Below are 24045 nucleotides of genomic sequence, written 5' to 3' on the forward strand. Positions count from 1 at the left end.
CATTCAAGTGTTCACCATATAATAGGGAGATCTCTTCAATTGGCTAATAATCCTTAAAATAACAATACGTTCTGGTAAGTAGTAATTCACATTCATTTAGTTCATTTATTCGTCATTCACAACCATATATAATAAATCAAAAAATTAGTAGCACAAGTAGTTTCTTGCAATCATCTTATTTAACGCTAACACTGCTGACATAATACACAAAATAATATGTATAGTTTTCAAAAGTTTGAAGCTCACTATAGTACCGTAATATACAATATAGTAATTTACTTATTTCTTTAAATAAATAAATACTCAAAATATTGTTGTGTTATAGTAATAAAGTTTTGACAATCCTGGATGAAAATGGAAATACAAACCCCTATTTAGCAATAAACAATTTTTCTGTTTTTATTATAATATGGCAGTTAAAGAAATTTTAAGAATTTTTTTCTTATCGCTTTTACATAAAATTTCACTGTTTATTTGTCATGTTTTTAAAAATATATATAACATGACTTCAATTCGTTTTAAAACATATAACCTTATGTTCATACATAAAGACAATATTATTAATAAAACTACGTTGTATATGCTAAAAATTTTATGTTATCTTAAAAATTATAGAGTATTCCAAATTTTTTAGTATCAGTGTACATTGAGTTTTTATTTTAAATATAATCAGCATATATAACAAAAAAGTATTCTAACAAATACTACAATTTAAAATAAGGTGCTTGAGGGACAACTATTTGCTGAGTTTATTAATTATATTGTTGAAAGAAGAGTATATTATGTTGTGTTATATTTATTGCATATTATATCATTTATAAAATTGTCTTTTAATTTATTTTGTAATTAATATGTCCAGAACACAATTATTATAATACATGTAATTGGGTTTGCCAAATACGTTTTTGATTTTTGTCTGTAAATTTTATAAGGTTTTCAAGCTTATTTCATTACTTAAATTGATTTAAAATTAATTGCCAGAAATTGATTAAACGAAAATTTTTTTATAATTTATTACAGTTATTCAAATTAAGAATTGAACTCTGTCTTAATCTAAAAGAGGCACGGAGATTATGAAATCTTCTATATTTATAAATTCTCAAATTTCCAAATTTGTGAGTCTCTAAATTTCTAAATTTTCAAATATCCAAATTTCTATATTTTCAAATCCCTAAATTTTTAAATTTCCAAATTTCCACATACTCGATCAATTGTCAACTTAACGAATTCTAATGTAATTCATCTGCACACGTGAAAACCGTTGCCACAATTGTAAATATCACCTCTGTTATTACTTTCCTCATTACTCTTGTTTTACTTTTACACTAGTTGAATAAAGCTCTTAGTTTTTATCAGACTTGGATATGATTAGGCACAGTAATTGAAAGTATACGGATGTGGTTCTTGTCTAGATGCATGTGGCTGCACTAATTCAACCGCAGCTAATTATTATGAAAAGTCGTATCTAAATCGGCAACATTTTGATAGGAGAGTTATTCAGATAGCATAACGAACTGCTGTAGAACAGTTTCTTTAAACCATTCTGTCAACGTCGTTAAATTAATATGAATATGGCAGAAAAAGTTTTAAAAGGCGTAAGAACGTGCTTGGCACGAATGTAATAAATAAATTGCACTCTTACCACATTTATAAAGAACAAAGAGTCATAATCGTGATTATGTTACAAACATGACATTTTGTTATTGACTACTAGAAGAAACTTCGAATTATGTAAAGCTATTAATAATTATGTCGATTTCTTAACGGAAATCGAATTTTATGAAACAATGAAGCTAAATTTAAGATCAAGAAATTTTCAATATAACTTACATCAATAGGTATCCGAAAAAATTTATTCAATTTTGCAAAGTAATTTTCAAGTGAGATAAAGTATGGATGTTTAGTAAAATAGAATGCCAGAATAGAATGAGTGTTAATCTGTATATGAATATAAGAGAAAATAAGCTCTACGCAATATGGCTTATATTTGAGAGAGTGTTAGATTCATCAAGACAAATCTTGAATCTTTTAAATCTAAATTAATAAGATTTGAAGATAAAATCTTGACAACATTTCTTTCCTGATAGTGTAACATCATAGCATATTTACATTTCTTGCGTGACGTGTTGTCGATATTTTTGGACGACGTTCATTTTGCGAGATGATTAAATTTAATCTTCTCTACTTCAGTCGAGCCATAAGGAATTTTGTGAAGGAACAGTACGAGTGTTGGATGACGTATCGAATACTGAACAGTTACGTGAAAGAATTATTTTAGAGTCTGAAACATTAAAGTTGCAAACCAACACTTCACAAAACGTACGTAGAAATTCAATTAGAAGAGCATTATGATGTATGCAAAATCACGGGCAACATTCCCAACAATATTTAAGTTAATAAAATTCCTTAATAGTTAATATTTTCTTTTCATTTTTTATCACCTTGATATTCTGTGTACCGGAATCAAATATTAAAAACTAAAAACGTTTATTAAAGCAAAGAAAGACGGCCTATATTGAAATCTGCTGATTTAAGATTTAGTCGATTGTATGTGTATGAAATAGATTTTTAATGCTGATTTTCACAAAAATGAAGTGTTGATTAGAAACATTTTGCTCCATATTTTCGACATACTCTTCCACGTAGAATCCGCCCCTATCCAGTTGTATCCAATTATGTGATACTGGATATACCTCCTATTATATTCAGTGGCAAATTTCAAGTATTTTATTTCATCCAATCTAGAAATACAAGTTTCAAAAATATATCTGTAGTCAATCCAGATGAATAATCAAAGTAATAAATAATCTGAAATTTACAAGTTCTAAAATTATAGAACTAAAATTATGCTCCATGATTTCCAAATATCTAAATTACTTAATTTATGAATTCTTAAATTTATAAATTTTCAAATTCCAAAATTGTTGAAATCTTCCCATATTTAAAAAAGAAATTTCAAATTTACAAATTTTAAAGTTCCGAAATCTCCAAAATACATGTAAATTCCACAGCATCTATATTTAGAAATTCCCAAATCTCATACTTTTATATTCTCACATTTTCGAATTCCCTAAATCTCAATTTTTAAATTTCACAATTTCGAAATCTACAAATTGCCAAATTTAATTATACAAAGTTTCAATGTTTTAATGATTGATTGTTGATATAAATACATTAATGTTATATTTGTGAACACATTGTTTTTATATTATTGTATAAATAATGTACTGACCTAATATAATAATTCACAATAAATTATTAATAGTTATATTAGGTTAATATGTGATTTATACAATAATATAAAATGAAAATTAAAGAAAATTGAAAAGAAACTAATGGGTAGATTTGTTAGATCCAGGTCAGTATCCTATAAAACAACTTATCTACTGTACTCTACAACACTACCTATTTGAGGGATAATTTGGTTAGTGAAATGGTTGGAATCATGTTAAAAAATTACATTTGTATCAACATTAGTTATTATTACTTATTAAAAAAGAATTGTGTTTATAGTTATCGCGCGAGTTACAAGTAGATATATTGTATTTATTATAGATTGTATTTTAAAGATGTAAAAATTAGAGTTTGAAGAAAGATTTATAAGTTCGGGAATTTGGAAATTCAGAAATTTGGAAGTTTAAAAATTCGAAAATTTGATAGTTTGTATATTTTAAAAATTGAATGTTTGGGATTTTGAAGAAATTTTAACTTAGGCTTGCAGAAATTTTGAAACTTGCATTTTTCATGACTGCCTGTTCTAACGATTGACTCTTGCACTGATGCACTCATAGTAGTTTCGCTTGTGAAGTTTGAAAATATTATTGAAATATGTTAGAAATATATAAACGAATTTACTAGAAGGAATTATGTAAACATTATAAATCTTATAGATTTTATTCATAATCAAATGAATGTGAATTAAATGTGTTAGTCCACTACATTTTCTTTAATCAAACTTTTTAAGATTAAATAATTTTATATTTTGTTATTGTATTCTATCTGATTGGAGGGTTTGTTAGATTGATAAAATAGTCATAAAAGGATGCGATGTAAAAGAACACCTTATTTAAGGAAAATTATATTCCTCCTTTTTATCAACAATTAGCCAATAAACTTTATGTACACAAAAGCCACTTTTATTAACCCCCAACACATGAAGATCGTCGAAATTAATCTTTATTGCTATCCTTATTGTTCCTCTTTTGAATTTCACGCGACGACTGTTTAAAGACCAACGAACAGAGACGAAGAAGAAGAGGAAGAAGAAGGGGAAGGAAACTTCCACCGTCGAGAGAATTCATTATGTAAATTCAATTGTACGTCTAATAATAAAGCCACTGAAATATTTCTCAATGAGTGACATGATCGTAACTATTAAGAATAACTGAAGGTGATTACCATTTTACTTTCTATGAAATCAGCGTTACGTTGCATGCAAATGGCGGCTGACTGCACTCCACTGGATTTGCGTCCACGATGGCTCGTTAGTAGTCGTACTTGGTATCGGCTTATTATATGAGCTACGTACATCATCGCTTGACTTTCTGATCGAGTTTGCTGGCTAATAGCAGGAAACAGTGACCTTCTATGTCGATAGCAATGGTATGTCGTGATCAGTGAGGTGTCCAATTGTTCCATGAATACCGATGCCTTTTCTTGTCAATTCTTTTTTGCCCTCAATCGATGAATATCAAGATCAAAAACAGGGAGATCTTTTGCAAATTTGTTTACGAGATTTTGTAAAATGTTCTAACATTTATTATAAATTATAGAAGCATGTATAACGAGTTATAAGCCAATTACGTTTACGGTTTTGGAAATTGTATCTGATAAGTGGATAAGTTTTTGATAATGTGTTAGTGACGTGTACTTTTTGTGAAGATAGTTTAATCAACGTGATGTATGTACATAATATTTGAAATGAGTTTCAAGCTACAATCGATGTTTGGGATCAATGTAATTTTCTGCAGCTGCTTCGATATTCTGGTCACTTAAGGATAATCTGGAGTAAAGTGGAATGAGGTGAGTGTACTTCCTTCAATTTTCCTTAATGAAACGGCGAACTTTATGGTTGCTGTTTTGTGGGTATTAGCTTCGTTTGCATTTCATGTACTTTAGTGTATGTAAGAAACAAAGGATTTTACAAACGGAATTTAGAAGACTTATTCATCTTACTTAGAGTATTTACAATCAACAAACATTAATTAGCTCTTGTTATAAGTATAAGAGTATGTAATACTCTAACTGTCGCACAGAAAATTGATACGTGTTATAAAGTATATTAAGACAGAATAGTTTTTAAAAAGTTTTTAGCTTAGCGACCACTAACTTTTGAATTTAAGCTGAAGTAAATAAATAAATAAGAGAGGATTACTTAACTAATTAATATAATAATTCTATATTCTGATAATAGCAAATCTACATACTTAAACGCTATTTGACGTATGCTTTTTTGTTGCTAATATGGTAAATCAGATACGAAACGAAGGAATTAAACGCATTATTATAATTTATTTAACACAGCGGACACAACATATTGTGTTTCATGTTACAATACAAACAAGAACGTTTTAAACTATTAAACTTAACTTAATTTCAATAAACATGCTTATAGCAAATTTCAGCCTGACATTTCAACTAAAGTTTTGTAAATGAATTGTTCCAACACTTTTTATCATTTGAGATAAAAACTAGAATGAAAGTTGATAGTTTATTAATGAATATTTTTACGTCAGCTTTTCAAAATTCACACGTCCCCAATAACGCACGCGTAACCACTTTTCACTCATACCGAGATGTACTTATTGTCAGTATTATCAAATTCATTAAGCATGTTGGTGTACGACCTAATTTATGGCAGGGACTAAGGGTTTCAAGGGATCACGAAAAGCAGTTTTCTTGGGACCCTTGATTTCGCCTTGGGTCCAACTTTCGCCCATTCTGGCTTTCGTCTTCCCCTTCCAAAGGGAAGCGCGCTAAGGGCATATTGGAAGGGAATGTTACGAGAAAGTGAATATTTTCCAATCAGTCAGTTCAGCAAAAATCATCGACCAGATTAGTTGGTCAAGAATCAGTCAGTCAACCGGATTAGTCACTTAGTTTTTCAGTCAGTCAACTGGATCAGTCAGTTAGAATTACTTAGATCAGGCTACACATACAGATTATAATTAATACTTCACACACAACACCATACAATAAATACTAATAAATCGTTATCTAAGAATTAGCTTGGATATCATTTGTTCCCAATTTAGTCATTGGGTGGTCCTTCGATGCACTACTGTGCATATAATTTTTAGGAGTGATTAGCCCACTCCTCCCCAAAGCACTTAATATTTGAAAGGATTATCTCGGTTATTGGAGGATCTATGAACTGTGTTACAAGAACGATAGGACGGGGCCTCCCGCAAGGAGGGGTACTGAGTCCTCTATTATACGTTTTCTATGTTGCCGATATTACCAAGGGTGTCCCAGACAATATTCAGATTTCCCAATTTGCTGACGACATGGGCGTCTATTGTAATACTGATACAATTAGTGAAAGTAAACGTTTACTTGAAAAAACAATTAAAATTATCAGAACTAATCTTAGATTTATCTGTTGTTAATCTATAGCAGCCTCATAAGTAAAATTATGGAATACAGCTGCTTTGTATATTATCATAAAAACAAACACTTGATGTTGAAGTTGGATCGAATTCAATTTGCTGCAATAAGACTAGCACTGGGTTGCAGAATTAGTACCCCTACCAATATCCTGCTGAGCGAAGCTAAGGTCGTTTCTTTTCGCGAAAGAGTTAACTTTCTTGCTAAAAAGTATGTTTGCAAATGTTATTCTTTCAAAAACCTAACCTCAAACAAAATATTATTTAATAATAGTATTGATCTCGTTTCTCTATTCTCTAATCGTAGAACTAAGCGCTCCCTTATAATAGAAAACTTTCTCAGCATCATGGATACTGCTTCTAATTTAGTGATTCACGAAAAGCTTCCTATTTTTAATGTCGACTATAGTGTATTATTCAATATTCCGCCATGCGATGTACATCTGGGTCATAAGTTGCGTGAGTCCCCTCACCCTGATATTCAATTGTCACGTTTCATAGAAGACAATTTTCCAAATACCATTGTAATTTACACAGATGGGAGCAAAATAGAGAACTCCCAATCGGTAGATGCTGGAATCTACTGTCCACAACTTAATATTTCACAAAAAATTAAGATAAATTCAAGAGCGTCAATTTCCACAGCAGAATGCTGTGCCATTAATCGAGCGTTAGATCTAATCATGTCTCATACTAGGGTAAATTTCCTTATTGCTTTCGACTCTCTAAGCGCAATTAAATCACTGTAAAAACCAGTTTTCACTATAATAAAAATATTCATCTTGTTGAAATTAAAACTAAACATGCCACCTTTGTTTCTAATAGTAATAATCAAAATTTTATCAAGTTTATTTGGATTCCAGCACATATCGGAATTAGCGGTAACGAAAGGGCAGACTCCCTTGCAAAAGAAGCGGCGGGTGAAATGCCTTCCACAGATAATAAAGTTCCACTTACTGATTTACTTTGTGGCTTTAAAATTCAAGCAAAGGTACTTACTAATAATTATATTAAAGAGCAAGGTTTTTTTAAAGGTATCAACTTTTTTCGTTATTTTCACAAAGACAGGGGTAAGCCGTGGTTTACTGGGCGCGAGCTTACTAGAGATTTTATAACTTTTATTAATAGATGCCGTTTCGACCATTATAATTTAAACGCCTCATTAGCCAGAGTTAATTTTATTTTCAACAGTGAGTGTAGATTACGAGAATGAGCGCAAACTGCTGCGAAGACTACTTCTCAAGCGCGGGTTCCGCTTTCTTTTTAGCATTCACCCTTTTCTGTTTGGTCCCGATATTAGTGGTTTACGTATTATTTTTAATTTCCTGAAACAGTGTTCTTTAAGAATTTAAGTATAGTTTAACAATTTAACTGTTAAAATTGTGGTATTAATGAATAATTGTATTTTTCTTTTCTTATTTTTTAATTTGTATTTACTTCTGTATATTTTACATACGAATGAATGTAATCTAACTACTACATTGATCCATTGTACTACGTGTACTATTATACCTACTTTAAAACAACCGTAATGTACTTTATGACTACCGTATAAATCTCACATGATCTAAGGCAATGATAATAATAAATAATAAATTTTCGTTGCTTAAACCACTTGACAGAGTTCAGTATGCTTTTAGCATTCATTGCATTTACAGGAAAAAAATAATATTTTTCCTGGAGTACTTTTAAGAATTATTTATGAACAAATTTTATTGAAATATTGTTTTGATAGGTTCAATTTATTACGAAATATTATAGTTTTATGAAGTTTAAGAGACACATCGACATTTAATACGAATAACATTGCAAATACTTTATGTTAAGTTTACAGGAGAACGATTTAAAAATCGTTGCTTCCGTTTTTTTCATCTGTTGTTCGGCCGAAACCTATGCCGCGGCTAAGCAATTTATTGCAGGGCCCAAGCGGTCGGCGCGTAGGCCACCGTCAATAGTTTTTACTTCGGAGTACGGGTCACCGAGTACAGGTACACGGGTACCCTATTGTCTATCACATCCGGTCCGAACGAATCTTACCGTAGACATATACATACCATAAATCAGCTAATAGCTGAATTTTTCGTTTTAAAAACAGTTTTGGGCAAACAAAAGCATAGAGTTCTTCCTAACCGTTACCTTCGGAAACGCGAGGGTATTTAGGCGATTTTTTGTACAACGAAAGGGACAGTCGAACGTTGAAGCTTGCACGGTTCGGATCGAGAGTCAAAGAAGTTAATCGCGAGTTAGAAGTTCCGCGTAACGCAACATAATATAACCAATGCAGGGAGGTTCGAAAATCATTCACGACGCCGTTCGAGCGAGACCCTGCACTCCTCGAATGGGCCACGGTAGGGTGGTTAAGTCATACACTGTACACTGTTCGGGCGAGACCTACACCCTCGAACAGGCCACGGTAGGGTGGTTGAACGTACATACACTGTACACTGTTCGGGCGAGCCCTACACCCTCGAACAGGCCACGGTAGGGTGGTTAAACGTACACATCAACATGATCCGAGTGAGTCCTACATTCTCAACTCGATCATCGTGAATAATCTCACGCAACGTGAATTATCACTCAAATCGAACAACACTGAGCGAGACCTTGTTCTCCTCAAATCGAACAACATTGAACGAGACCTTGTTCTCCTCATTCAATACGCAATCAACACAACGTACACATACTCGTACACATTTTCATCGTAGAATCATTAACGAATACATAATTTTGTAAGGGGTTTTTTATGCCGCAAGGCTTTTTCCCCTAATTCGAATCATTCGAGCCAATAAACGATCATGATTTTTAAGGCTCAATTACGACTAAACAAATTTTATTTACCCTCTTCCTCAATCGAATTCATCTATTCCTTGAAACACGAAATTTCTCCATGTTGGAAAGATTTCGACGATACATCTGTTGTTTATTTCTGTTAGTGTAATAAAAAGTTGAATATAGCTTTTCCTTATTTCTTTGTAAGCTTTTCAATAAGAATAGTCGAACTTCCGCAAAATAATCAAATGTTAGTCTGTGCTTAAATTATGACGTGCTAAAATTTAAAAATCATAGAGAAAACAACATTGTAAATAATACTTAAAATAATATGTATAGATTGCTCTGCCAAAAATATAAGAGAAAAGGTAAATATGCCGATGGAGGGAGCCAGCTCCGATGACTTTGACCTTGACATATGTTGTCAAGGTCACTGTCTTGAGTAACCTACAATAAATTTTAGCCGTCGCTCGTTGTTTATTAAAAAGTTATTCACAATAAAAGTTACTAACTTATAAATATTAACAAAAGGGGTCCCAGCCCCAAGTCACATTGACCTTGACATATGTTGTCAAGGTCACTATCCTGAGTAACCTACAATAAATTTTAGCCGTCGCTCATTGTTTATTCAAAAGTTATTAACAATAAAAGTTACTAAATAAAATGAATATTTGTGACATTACTTACATTTAATAATATTATATGTTTGAACATCCTAGAACACCCCTTACGCCCAGGCAAGGCAAAATTAGAGGTTAGATTAGGTTAGGTTTAGGTTAGGTTATGTTAGGTCAATATTGACCAAGATGTCCAGTTTATGGGCTCGTACGTCGAGATCGATCGAATATTGACAAAAGGGGTAAATATTGACCTAACCTAACCTAACCTCTAATTTTGCCTTTCCTGGGAATAAGTGTTGTTCGAAGATGTTCATGCATATTGTTACGGATAGAACTAGCCAATTGAGGCATTTCAGAGCAACAAAATGAGAATTTAAAGGTATACATAAGATGTAATGAATTTAGCGGGGTTTTCGGGGGCGACTGGTCAAAAGCAGCAGGCATGGCGAGTTTCTATGCCTCGAAGCCCTACGTGCACGGGGAAACCTATGGCTGTATTCGTCGAACACCATGAGTGTCTTGGCATGAAAAACACCATCGTAGCACCGGGGGTAACCAATCCGCCCGGGAGTGGTGGTGCTCACTAAAACACAGAGGGCCACTCCGCTCGGGAGAGGTGAGAACCCGGGCGGGGGCGAGTTTGCTTGCCCCGCGCTCCGGCTAGCTGTCTGCGGGATCGGTCGCAGTCGAAGACGATAGATAATTAATTTTTCTAAGAAATGTACACGTGCGTGGTGCACGTGGCAAATGGCACGTGGCAAATGGCACGTGGCAAAAGTGGCACGTGGCACATGCTCTGCAATTCCGAGTAAAATGCCAATTAATAAGTATTTGATCCACCGCGAAATGCTGGCGAGCCCTGGTGCACACTTCGGCAGAAAAGAAAGGCACTCCTCGGCGACGTCTCCTGATGCGTAATTTTCCAAAAACGAGTACAAAGGCGCGGACCGCTCAGTTTGATGGCTGGTACCGGCAAGTGCCGGTGCGGCATCGGTATCGGCGCGCGGCGTGGCGGCGCGGTGGCTCGGCCGCAAAGAGCAGGCGGCATCGCGAGGTTCGGTGGTTCGGCCGTAGAGGGATGACCGCGAAGCCAAGGTCGACGGAGGACACGTGGCAGATTTCGAAGAAATCGGGTGGTTGCTAGGAGACGTCGCAGGGGAGTGAAACATAAAATAAGCGAGGACACCGGGCCCGCATTTCACTTTATATCTTGTTGCTACGGGACTTACTTTCGTATCGTTCATTACGGACCTTCACTTTACATTTTGTCACTACGGGATTTACTTCGTACTCGTCATTACACGTTTACTTCGTATTTGTTATTACTTCGTTGCGGACTTTACATTTGACATTGTGCAAAGACTTTCATAGCTTGGTCAACTATTTCGTTACTTGTTTTGATATCGTGAATCGTCGAATTGCTTTGTTTATCACTCGCTATCGGACTAAATTATAATACGTTTGTTATACGATAATCGAAATAAATTGTGCGTTTTCACCGTCATAAAAACGGAATATATTTAAATGTATGTAATGTCACAAATATTCATTTTATTTAGTAAATTTTATTGTTAATAACTTTTTAATAAACAACGAGCGACGGCTAAAACCTTCTGAAGGTTACTCAGGACAGTGACCTTGACAACATATGTCAAGGTCAAGGTCATCGGAGCTGGTTTCCTCCATCGGCATATTTACCAGAGAAAATATACGGAGAATATGATTTTAATGAACGTTTATTGAAATTTTGATCAATTTTTTAAATCTTGTTAAATTAGGTACTTAATTACTTGTTAGGGATATAAATAACAATACAAATAACAAAGGCAAGGAATTAATTAATTAATATTTATTGGAAAAAACAAATTGAATAATTTACAATACATATACAAAAACAAAATTGCAAATCAGTTTCGAATATAATATTTAAGGCAACTCAAACGCGTATCTTTATTTGTTAACAATAATTTCTAGCGAAGTAACGATTTGTATTGAGGAGCGAACGAACGAACCGAGCGAAAGGACGGTCATCGAAAGAATGCTCGCAATTGATAAGCCGTAGCGGCCCGAGCCCTGCGCTATCACGTGGCCCTTCCTCCACTCCGGCCTATACCATTGCGAATACCTGGCGGCTTTGCTCTTAGGACCAGGCTGAACGTCTCGGAAAAATTATCCATGTAATTTTTGTCCGCGGACCCTCACCAGATGCAAAGCATCGTCCAAATCGGGGTCGATGGAGGCCTCAGGGGTCCGTCAAAAAACGCTCCCCCCCTAGCCACGGCCTGAACGGCCCCAGGTTCGCAAAAACGTCCCTGTGCATGCAAAGAGATCACCGTCCAGGTTGCCAATTAAACGCGAATTTACCAATATTTTACCTTTCTCTCAGGTCTTTCATTTGCTCCTTTACATGTCTTTTGAACTTAACAATACGCAAAATGTGCATAAATGCATAATAAACTGAAATGGCTTTTCTTTATATAACAAATAATTAAAACAACACAAACTATGAAAATAATGCCTACAATTAAAGTAAATTTATGGTTTTTGCATTTCTACAATCAATAATTACTTTCAAAACTATAATCTTTGTTTCTTTCTTCCATTTAACTACATCAAAATTTTTAAGAAGTTTGGAACGATTTCTTATAGTTAAGCTTCGATAGGAGATCAAATTTTGCTTGAGGTTAATAAATTCATACTCAGTAACATAACATCACTTAACAAAACATTTAGCTTAACATATTCTCAATTTGTAACCAACTTCGAGAAAGGAGGAGGTTCCTCAATTCGATCAGTTTTTCTTTTTTTTTTTTTTAGTATTATTATACTAAACGCTATTATACAATTTGGCTTTCATAATGGCTAGTGACAAGAACTACTTACATTATTAAGACGTATAGTTTTTTATTTAGGCATGCAAAAGTAACAAAAAAACAGCCCCTTATTAAGGCAAATAAACATAAGATCAATTTTCACTATCAGATAAATTGTATTGTATTAAAGTAACTCTGTTATCAAATTAACTGATTTTATAATAACACCTCAAAATGTTATAGTAATAGTACTGTAATTTTATTTGCAATATTATTCGAATTATAGTTTCGTTTATAAATTAATATCGATGAATTGTTACTTCACATATAATCAATTCACTCCTGTTATTTACATAAATATAGTAAAGTACTTACGGCAAAGAAAATGGTAAATTAAGTTATAAAAAAATTTACTATTAAAAATGGCCTTCATTGAATTTCAATATAATGATATTGCATTATACAATGTTATTAGTAGCGAATGAAACAAGTAATTTAATGTCATATATTCTGTAATTCAAAATATGTATAATGTTTTTAAAGTCGAAAGTCAAGAAATGTCGAGTCACAATGTCTGATGTTTTTAAATCAAGAATAATTGTAATTGTAGTAGACCTAAGATTCCTAGCTGATAGAAGATAGTTTTCTTTTTAAAATAAATATTATAGTTGTAAAACATTGTAACAGAAGTTACAATGTTTTTCATATCCGGTGTCGACATTATGTACATATACAATGTATATTTTTGAAAGATTCTTTTTCGAGAAGGACGTATTTACTTTCAATTTTCGTCCATTCAATTTACAAATTTGCAGACTATTTTAGAATATCATGCTTTAAAGAAACGATAAAATAAAAAATTAAAAAATTTCTTTCGAGGTAGGGTAAGAGATCAAGTAATTGTGACTAATACAGTTATAGAAAATTTTTATTTTTTTTTATAATTTGTATTTATTTCTTTCTTGTTGTTTATTATTTGTACGTACATGCAAATAACAAGTATGTCAATAAATAAAACATTATTATTTATAAAGCATATTTTTACATGAATGTATTTTATGATATAAAGAAAAAGGAAACAGTCTAACGAGAAAAAGCATATAATTTTGTAGTACATGTACATTTATGTAATTATATTATAAAATATAATGTGATATTTACATTATAAACACAATGCGATGTATGTACATTTTAAAATAGCAAATTATTCTATAGGAATTTATTTAACGTATCAATAATTGGACACCTTATCCATTATATGTTCTTAACGATATAACTTGCTTGATGAGTTCTGGACTTCTTGGATTTACTTCGTAAAATAACCTTCAATTTCTGCTGAATCAATGTGAACACTTTAAGAGAAATATTCAAAACTACAATAAACTGTTAATATATAAAAATCAAGAATTTTTATATTTATAGGTTTCTGTCTCTTTACGCTATTGAGAGGTCGAACTAAATAAAAAATTTGGCTTCTTAAAGTGTGGTAAATTGAGGCAAAGTTGTATTAAGGTTACATACACTGTGAAAACATGGTTGCAAAAAGTTTCACCAAGAGTTTTTCAGAAGCGAATTATGCTATTAAAGGCGATATATTTTTCCTTCGATTTTAAAATGATCTTTTTTATATTTTATATTCTCAAAATTTTAACAAGTTTTCGGTACACGTAAATTAATTATATTTCGAAATACTGAACATGTTGTACTCGTTGTAAGTTATTATTGTATATGAAAAGAATAATCACTTTTAAATTAAATTTGATTGAATAAAACTTTATGATCTAAACTTTAAAGCTTTATAGAGTTTGTAAATGTTACATATAATTTAAATTACTTTTATGTATGAGGTTAGCTCCTTTATAAAGAAATATAACGAAGGGAAGGAGATTTATCATGTTTTGCAGTTTTATAAACATTTAAAGCAAATAACACATAAATTAAGGTTGGAAAAAAAGATGAAGAAAAGAATAGCAATGTAACATCAAATCTCATATACATATAAAACTTACATGTTTTGCACATCAGTACGAAAATATAACATAATTAACAATTAAACAAGATCGAACAATGAATGTTTTAACGATGCTATGGAGTTTCTGAATAAATCAATATTATGGTGAACTGAGTTAATATAATTTTCGGCTCGATTTGTGCAACTGTAACCTAACCGTAGTTAGTGTGATGTTTTTTGTCGATTGAAGTGTATTTTTTAATGTAAGTCGAGGGTACATTTAAAGAGAAAAGCTAGATTATCATTCAGCAAGATATTTAAATTTACGGAAATCAACTGTGAAATATGTTAAAATAACATTAAAAGATTATTTATAATTTTGCAAGTTAAAATAATGAGTAACTTTTTTGTAATAAACATTTTTAATGGCTGGGACCTTAAACGTTCTAATGTGCCAGATATGTTATTTTGATGAAGTATGACTGTTAAGGATTATGTGGCTATTGAATAAGATAATCACTATGTTTGGTAGCAAACCTTAACAATTTTTGCTAGACTCATGGTATAAAGACGAGATTATATTTGCAGATTCTAAAATAGATTTAATTAGTTCTCAGTATAACATTCTGAGAGTGTCAGTGTTTTTAAAGAACATAGAAACTGTAAATAAAACGGAACGATTTGAGGTTTTGAGAAATAATATTACATATGTATTTACATATAATATACGAATATGATACAGAACAATTTAAATTTTGTAGTTAAAAATAACTTGTATGAAAAAAATTCGGTTTTCAGTTTTTGCTAGCCCTTCGACGTATTTCTTTGCCTCTCCTTTACGTATTTGGTGGTCTGGCAAAGTCTTGAAAAAAACAGAACTGTTCCCAGCCAACGCGATAAATGAGTAAATATCGACGTTTATTGACGAAATGGATCGGAAAAGTCGCGTGTACGTTGCGCATCTATGAGATTCGTGTCCGCGCATAGTTTCCTTCGTGATTGATTCCGAGTATGCGCTCCAGCTGTCTGTTTGTATGTTCACACACAGCAAAATAGCTGCTTAACGTGAACATGCTTCTGTTGTGTGGAGGTAGATTTGTGGTAACACCTGCTGCATCCCCTGAACCACTCGTCGTGTTTACGTCACGTGGATCAGCTGACGGTTCGTATGATAATTGAATATAATTTATAACAGAATAACGGGCTACAGAGGATCGCGAGAATTTAATTTATTTGTTTTGTTACATGTAACATACATATTTTACTTCGAACTAGCCAGTATAATTTCTTGGGGTATCATATGATTTGAGGAAACACCGAGTAGAGACCGATTTTATGTGAAAAAATAAGTCGTGAATGTAAAATAAAATTTTGTCATGCAAGAATTTTTGAGAAAATTGAATTTGAAAGTTCGTTCAAATTTTGCATGAATATTTGTTTACGCCAGGAAAGGTGACAATTTCATCGTTAATTTTATAATAAGTAGTTACAATATGCATATAGTTAATATATAATTTATATATTGTTAATTTAACAATTAATGGAGGCTACAGATTAATGAATGTAATTATTAATATCGTCAAAATATATCACCAGTTCTTTTATATTATTCTTTATGATACTGTTGGCACATGAACTAATGTATAGGTATAGCACGATGTATGTAGTCAAAGTATGATAGATACCCACGTAAGTAACGTCGCAAAAAAACTAATAACAGTAATTTTATAGATATATTAATATACAATGTCCATTAATTGCTTAGTTAACTACAGAATTATTGAAATTGTTAGTCTTCTTGCTGTAAATTTTTCAGAAAATAGATTGAAACGTTTACATAAGTACCTTCTAAATAGTTAATATTAAAACTATTAAAGATATTAACCTATTATTGTAACACTAAAGCTACTAATGGTCGAATCTGAGATAGCTTATTTCTTAAATTACAAAGTTTGTTAAAATGTTCTTTTTGAAATATATGTTAATTTTTGTCAAAATTAAGAATTAACAAAAGAATAACGAAAACAATATACTTTATGGTTTAGCCTTGATCTATTTTTTCTAATTTATTTTCAATTTGAAAGTAAGTGTACGTTATACGCTGCGCCGGTAGGTTTAATATCCATATTCGGGTGAAAAGAGATGAGGTCATTTTATACATACACATACAACGTGCTCGCAGCAAGTTTGGACTCTTTATTCCGTAACCAGGGATGTAAATACGACATTTTGTAGGGTCTAATTTTCTATTGGAAAACTATTGTCAACGGAAAAGTATGAAAACTTGAGGATTTGGACAGTTAAAATTTTGGGGCGATGAAAAATATAAACTTTTGGATTATATTTATATAAACTGTTGGATTCTAGAAGTTTCTGAATTTGATCATTCAGAAATTGTTAAATTCGTGCATTTTAGAATTAAGATAACTTGAAGAACTGGAAATTTGGTCGTTTTTAAATGTGACTTTTAAAAACTTTGAAAATTTAGAAATTCGGACTTTGGACAACCTAAGAGTTTAACAATTTTTAAATCTGGGTTTTAAGAATTTCTGGAATTTGAAAATTTGAGAAATTAGAAACCTGGACTCCTAAAAATGTGGGAGTCTGATAATTTGAAACGTCAGGGAATAGGGAATTCGAGCATTTAGAGCTTTAGTAATTTGAGAATTCAGAAAATATTTTTGTAAAATTTGAATTTTTAGGAATGTAGGAATTCAGAAATTGGATTTTGTACATTTTAGAACTTAGAACTTAGAGTTTAGGATTTTATATATTGTAGAACCTTGAAATTCGACAATTTATACTTACTTCATCTAAATATTAGAATTATTTTACTAAAATCTGATTTGGTCCAAATTCACCATACTAGTAATAACGTTCCTGTCCATAATACATCGTGGTACAAAAAATGATATTTATGAAAGTTACATGGTACAATGGGGAACATGTTTGGTGAAAATGAAATTTGTACATTATTGTCTTTCGACATATGAAGAGTGTTTTTTATGGAGGAATGTTTTTTAAATGATATTTTATGTAAATGTACAAACCTATTTCTCTTGGATTACTTGATAATGATTTTCAAAATAAATACACACCCGATCTTAATTCAATTTTAAATATTCTATCATCGCATAGGTTCCTAGTATCCTGCGTTAATGAAAGTTGCTTATACAAGTAGCTTATAAGAATTCAAAATTTAACACCCTTATAATGATATTTATAATTATTAATTTTATTAACAATTTTACATACTTTTCAAGTTTTGTGTACATTATATTGAAAATTACTTGTTTGACTAAAAGTAGCTATAAATTATACATTTCATTACATCGCCTTCAGAGTAAACAGCAATTATTCAAGCAATTATTCTATGCAATTATTTTTGCAAAGAGTGAATAAAATTTCCATCAATATTTCGTAGGGTGAATAACCTAGCGCTCAAATGAGTTCCGATAATTAGCAATTTTATTAATAACAACGTTTTGTTTATTTGAACGTTTGAACTAATTAAAATATAATAGCAAAACATATTAGCTTCACATAGATATAATATGAGACTCATTTCTTTAAAAAATCGTGACTATCAATTAGAATGCTTTTTTAGTGCAAAATACATTTAAAACGTACGGTTTCTCCATAATCAAATAAAAACGAAACTTGTACAAATAAACAAGTGAAAAATGGGTTTCTAATATGAAATTCTATTTGTTTGTTTTAAACTTATCCTTTCCAAATTTTTTCATAAGCCTGTCATATAAAATCTATTTCTTTATTATTGTAATTTATATGGGTCTTACATTTTATACTTTGCCTCTAAATTTACAGAATTAACTTAATTAAGTATATAAAGTGTTATCGGCGTTGCCCGCAAAGACTGTAATGCTGAAGAAACAAAATTCATGTGCCAATTCGTGTAATAGTACAGAAAAAATAAGTTAAAAAATTAAAAAATTAACTTATTTTCATTCCTTGTTCATCAATTTCACAATTGTAAAATGAATTTTCAGGGGTTCCATGTTTGAAAAGCAACTTCAAGGTTGATTCTTCATTACTTAGCAAAATAAGATTACTAAATTTTAAAGTCCGCTGTATATACATGTTACGGTGAAAGACCGAAATTGGAGAATGTCGACATTCACCAGTGAATTATACCAAATACGTCGGTGAAAGACCGAATATTTCATTACATTCTTGTACATTCGGACCTTCACCGGTGTATGTCGACAATCACAGATATGCTCTGGTGGAGGTCCAAAAGAGAGGAGCCGACAAAGAAGCGACTGGCTCTCTCCCGCCAAATCCTGTGTTCTGCTGGGAGTCAGTCAGCTTTGTCAATCTTATGCAAGCTTTGATAATGCGAGCAACGTTTTCTTAATTTTTTTTCCAATACCGTAATTTATACTGAATGGATACTGCAGTAAATCGTGATCTTTTTCTTGAAAAGTTAAATGCATTAATTGCGGGTAAACGAGAAGACAATTGTTTTTATTTTTCTCAAGAAAAGTACTCTAAAATACTTTCTGAATTGGTTTCTGCTAAAACTAAGTGCAACACACCTTTGGATTACAGACGATTAAAACGTTTTGACGTTTTAAAAATTAATGATGAAAGGAAATTAATTGTACCATTAAAATCAGGAGAAACGAATATACAGTATTATGTTACCAATGAAAAATTGTTCAGTATACTATATGAAACTTACGCCAGAATAGGCCACGGAGGAAGAACACGTATGCTTAGAATGTACTATGTGTTTTATAAATTCTTGGTCTCTCCTCTCAGAAAGAGAGGTGAAAAAGTTACGTCACCCTTGTGATGTTTTATAGCAACTGAATTACGGAGAAAATATAAATCTCCGACATGTTCAACATTCACCATTAGTGCATGGTGAATGTCGACACTTACTGGTGTAAGTCAGAAATAAGGGTATTTAGCAAATATTTCGGACATACACCAAGCGACTATGTGAATGTCGACATTCACCAGATTTCGGTCTTTCACGGTAACATATATAACGAATGTTCACGCAAATGATTATTTAACATTGTTGAGATATTTGTAATTTAATCGAATCATTTCAAAATATTTCACTAACGTATTTCACAAATATCATGGCTCAAGTTTAATTAATTTCAAAGCCAATGTGCGGATAAAACATATATACACATGGTTAGTTACGAAATAAAATAGCATTCCTACGACTTTTAAAAGCTCTGTGACGGAGGTAAGGTTGGGTCTCATATTCGGAGAGGTCTTCACGTTAGGTAACTTTACCCTACACAGTAAAGTTTAATGATTTCGTCTTGAGAAGCACTATCAAATGATCTGAGGACAGACAACTTTTATTTAAAAACAGGGACCTGACTACTATATCTGAAAGAATAATAATGTAAAAAAACCTGTCAGTAGGAAAGAATATTTCTTGTGCATTATGAAAGTTTCATATATATTATTTATGGAATATTCAATATTTTAGGAAATCAAGAGTTGGTCATATTCAATAATCTATTATTCTTGGCTGTATTTATTAATGCACTTTCATTATAACTCAAATACAAGAAAAAATATTGTTGCTATTCATATATTATAAATGATGAAATAAATATTTAAGTCTCCGATGGTAAACCGTTGAATTAATTTCAATTTAGTTTTAGGTTTTATTAAATTTCACGTTATAAGGTTTCAATTATACTATAACTTATTTTTCTAATCTATAAAAGACTTCGGTTAAAATTTGTTTCTTTTAAATTTTGAAAAAAATTTAAATTCCAATGTTACTTTTAAAATAGGGTTTTAGTTTTCTTGTTCTAAGTATTTCTTCGATAGCTTTAAGAGACATAAATACGTGTTCATTTCAATTTGATTGTCAGAAACATCATATCTAATATTGATTTAAATTGTTTGATATTTGCCGTGATGTATATGTCGATACAAATGTGATTATATGATTACATTCGTTTAATATTTATCAGATTTACATTGATTACAGATAAATTAAATTGCAATTAAAAAGCCATCAACTACGACTAGATAAAGAAAATTGATAAAGTAAATACATACAAATCATTTGTTCATTGTCACTTGATAAAAGTTATTGATATTAATTAATTAATCTGCAAATAACCATTATCATTGTAGATTATAAACAGTCAACGAAGAAGAGTTTCAACCTTTCTTTGCGTGATTTTTCAAATTTTGAAACTCTTACAGGTAATATCGTTATAAAAGCAAAAATAAACAATAATTTACTAGGATAAACGGTAAAAACCATTTTTCATAACTTTGTTAATTACGAAATTTGCTTAGTTATACTTTAAAAAATACAAGAATTTTATAACATTATTTTATGTAGCACGTTAACAACAGAATGCAAGATGGGGTTATTATTTAATTAAAATTTTCATATCTAATCGACATAATAAATATAAAATTATACATCATTCTATGTACTTATTAAATAAAAATTGAATGACGTATTTAAACTATTTCTACTTAATATATATGTACAATCTCATTTATTTTCGAATTATGTAGATAATTATTTTGTTATCAAATGTTAAGAATAATTTCTTTTCTAAGATTATTATTAAAAACAAATTATTATTAAAATAATTTGAATAACAAGGAAGAACTTCTACATAATTTTACAAATACTTCGCTTTCGAAAAAAATTAATCAGTTAAATATTATACGGACCGTATCTTTAATTAACATGCTCAATCTGGGGTAGTAGGTGCAGTTTGACTATGATAAAGCGAAAACCTAACGAAAGCATAATCAATTCTTGGAAATACATCATTGTGTGACCTTGACCTACTGTATTAGGTCTTAGTCACCCAATATATCTCCCAATTTCATCCATTCTTAAGTCTGACAAGTAAACCTACCGTAGTGTCACTTTCCGATTTTTATGAAATTTGGATATAGTACATGGAAAATTAGGGGACACGTATTTTTTTTATCTACGGTAAAACATATTTAGGGTATGAAACAACCCCCCAAAGTGTGAGGGTAAAATGGGAAAATTGCGATATTTTCGAGATCAGTGAAGCAATTTTGATGATTTTTAGCATGAAAGTATCTTTCAATAGAAGACAAAAATTGGCCGAGGTATGTTGGAAGGGGAGTGAAAATTAGGGGGTGAAATACCCTAAAGCGACCAATTTCTTGCTGCAAAAAAATCAGTTTTGATCTGATCGAAATAAAATCTATTAAAACTTCAAGAGGAAAGTTAATTTGGGAACACGTATTTTTTTTTTTTTTTTACATAAATATTTGGGACGTAAATAACTCGTCAATTGCCACGCTCGTTTGACACTACGCATGAAACACATTGCAAAACTCTCTTCAAATATCTCTTAACTGTTCGATCTTTTTAATATATCGGTTTTTTACATTACTGAATGGAAATCTGAAATCAAAATTCAATATAACGGATTCATTATGGCGGACGAAAACTCGAAAACCTACTTAAATAGACTGTATCTGTAACATGCGATTTTCAAAATATAATACAATTTCTGACATTCATTGTTAGGTGTGTAAGGTGAATCAAGCGTGTTAAGAACATATTGTATATTGTTTATAACAAAATAGTTTGAACAATATAGCTTAAAAATGAAATTTTTTAAAATCTGATGACAGCATTCATTGTATGCAAAAAATGTCTATGGAAACATACCAAGTAGGTTTTCGAGTTTTCGTCCGCCATAATGAATCCGTCTTCTATTGAAAGATACTTTCATGCCAAAAATCATCAAAATTGCTTCACTGATCTCGAAAATATCGCAATTTTCCCATTTTACCCTCACACTTTGGGGGGTTGTTTCATACCCTAAATACGTTTTACCGTAGATAAAAAAAATACGTGTCCCCTAATTTTCCATGTACTATATCCAGATTTCATAAAAATCGGAGAGTGACACTACGGTAGGTTTACTTGTGAGCGATGGATAACCTTTCGAACATCAATTCTATGGAAAGCTTTTCAATATATAATCGAGACTTAAGATGATAGGAATAGAAGACATACCCTTCAACTAGAATTAAGTTCAGTGACATTATTGTGATCTACAATAATGTAATTTTATTAATTAAAGTTAACAGTAAATTTATATATTCACACATTTTTATATTCCTAATTCTCAAATTTTTAGATTTGGATATTGGAAATCTGTCAAATTAAAAATTTGGGAATTTGAAAATTATGGGAATTTAGAAATTACAGAATTTAATAATTTAAAGATTTGGGAATTTAAGAATTTGCGAATTAGAAAATTTTTAGATTTGGAAACTTGAGAATTTGGGAACTTCGGAATTTGGGAATTTGGGAATTTGGGAATTTGGGAGTTTAGAAATTTGGGAATTTGGGGATTTGAGAATTTTTGAATTTAGTGAGTCTGGAAATTTGGAGATTAAAAAATTTAAGAATTTAGGTATTTGGAAATTTCCATTTTCGTGAATATGGAAATTTGGAAATTACAAATATTGGAATTTCAAATTTTGAAGGTTGAAAAATTTGGAAAGTTAGAAGATTGGACTTCTGTAGAGTTGAAAATTTGAAGATATCAAAATTTTGAGATTTGAAACATTGAAAATTACGAATCTTAGAAGTATAGAAATTAAAAAATTTGACTTCTGCGGATTTAGAAAATTCGAAAAATTTAAAAGTTAATGAATATAATGATATATGTAAAAATGTCGAAATTTTAGAAGTTGAAAATTTGAAAAATGTAGGATTTGATAATTTCGAAATGGGAAGGCGGCAATTGAATTTTTTGAAATTTTGGAAATATACACGTTTAATTATAAATTAAATTAATTTCCACTATCATATTGCACTTACAAGGGACTATCTCCTAGTGATAGTTTTCGATTTTGATGAATCTTGCATATAATATAGCACTCGAAAAAATATTTGACACGTACCTTTTTGTAGTTGCCGACACTCATGCTAGGGGCGGCAAAATAGCCCCCAAAGTGGAGGGTTAGAATCATATTTCATCATATATCTCGAAAATCAGCAGAGCTGAAAGGATGGTGTAAATTGCAAGATTATGTATTTTATTAAGAAAAATCCGCATATGAAAATGTAATTCAGAGATTTGTATTTGTTTAAATAATATATTAAAAAATAACATTTTCTTGTTAATTTTTTCGTTCGAACAATTTCTTTGTACATTTCGACGAGAAAAGTATGCTGGTAGATACAAAATACAGATAAAATCGAATTTGTATTTTTATATTGTAAGTATAGTTAACGTTGTTGATTTTTTATCGTATTT

General features: G+C 31.1%; 1 protein-coding gene across 5 annotated transcripts in view; it reads left to right on the top strand.

Moving 5' to 3' along the window:
* The window catches only part of Gyc88E (Guanylyl cyclase at 88E), a 134324-nt gene that overhangs the window by 14695 nt on the left and 95584 nt on the right, over nucleotides 1-24045 (top strand). The window contains exons 1-2 of one of the 5 annotated variants that reach the window (XM_076534468.1): nucleotides 517-4316; nucleotides 4422-5022. The exons of the other annotated variants lie outside the window; for them this stretch is intronic. The gene's annotated coding sequence lies outside the window, so the exon portion shown is untranslated. Of the gene's footprint in view, nucleotides 1-516; nucleotides 4317-4421; nucleotides 5023-24045 lie in introns of those variants that run through there. 5 annotated transcript variants of the gene reach the window in all.

Source organism: Megachile rotundata, chromosome 1, assembly GCF_050947335.1.
Source record: "Megachile rotundata isolate GNS110a chromosome 1, iyMegRotu1, whole genome shotgun sequence".
Taxonomy (NCBI): domain Eukaryota; kingdom Metazoa; phylum Arthropoda; class Insecta; order Hymenoptera; family Megachilidae; genus Megachile; species Megachile rotundata.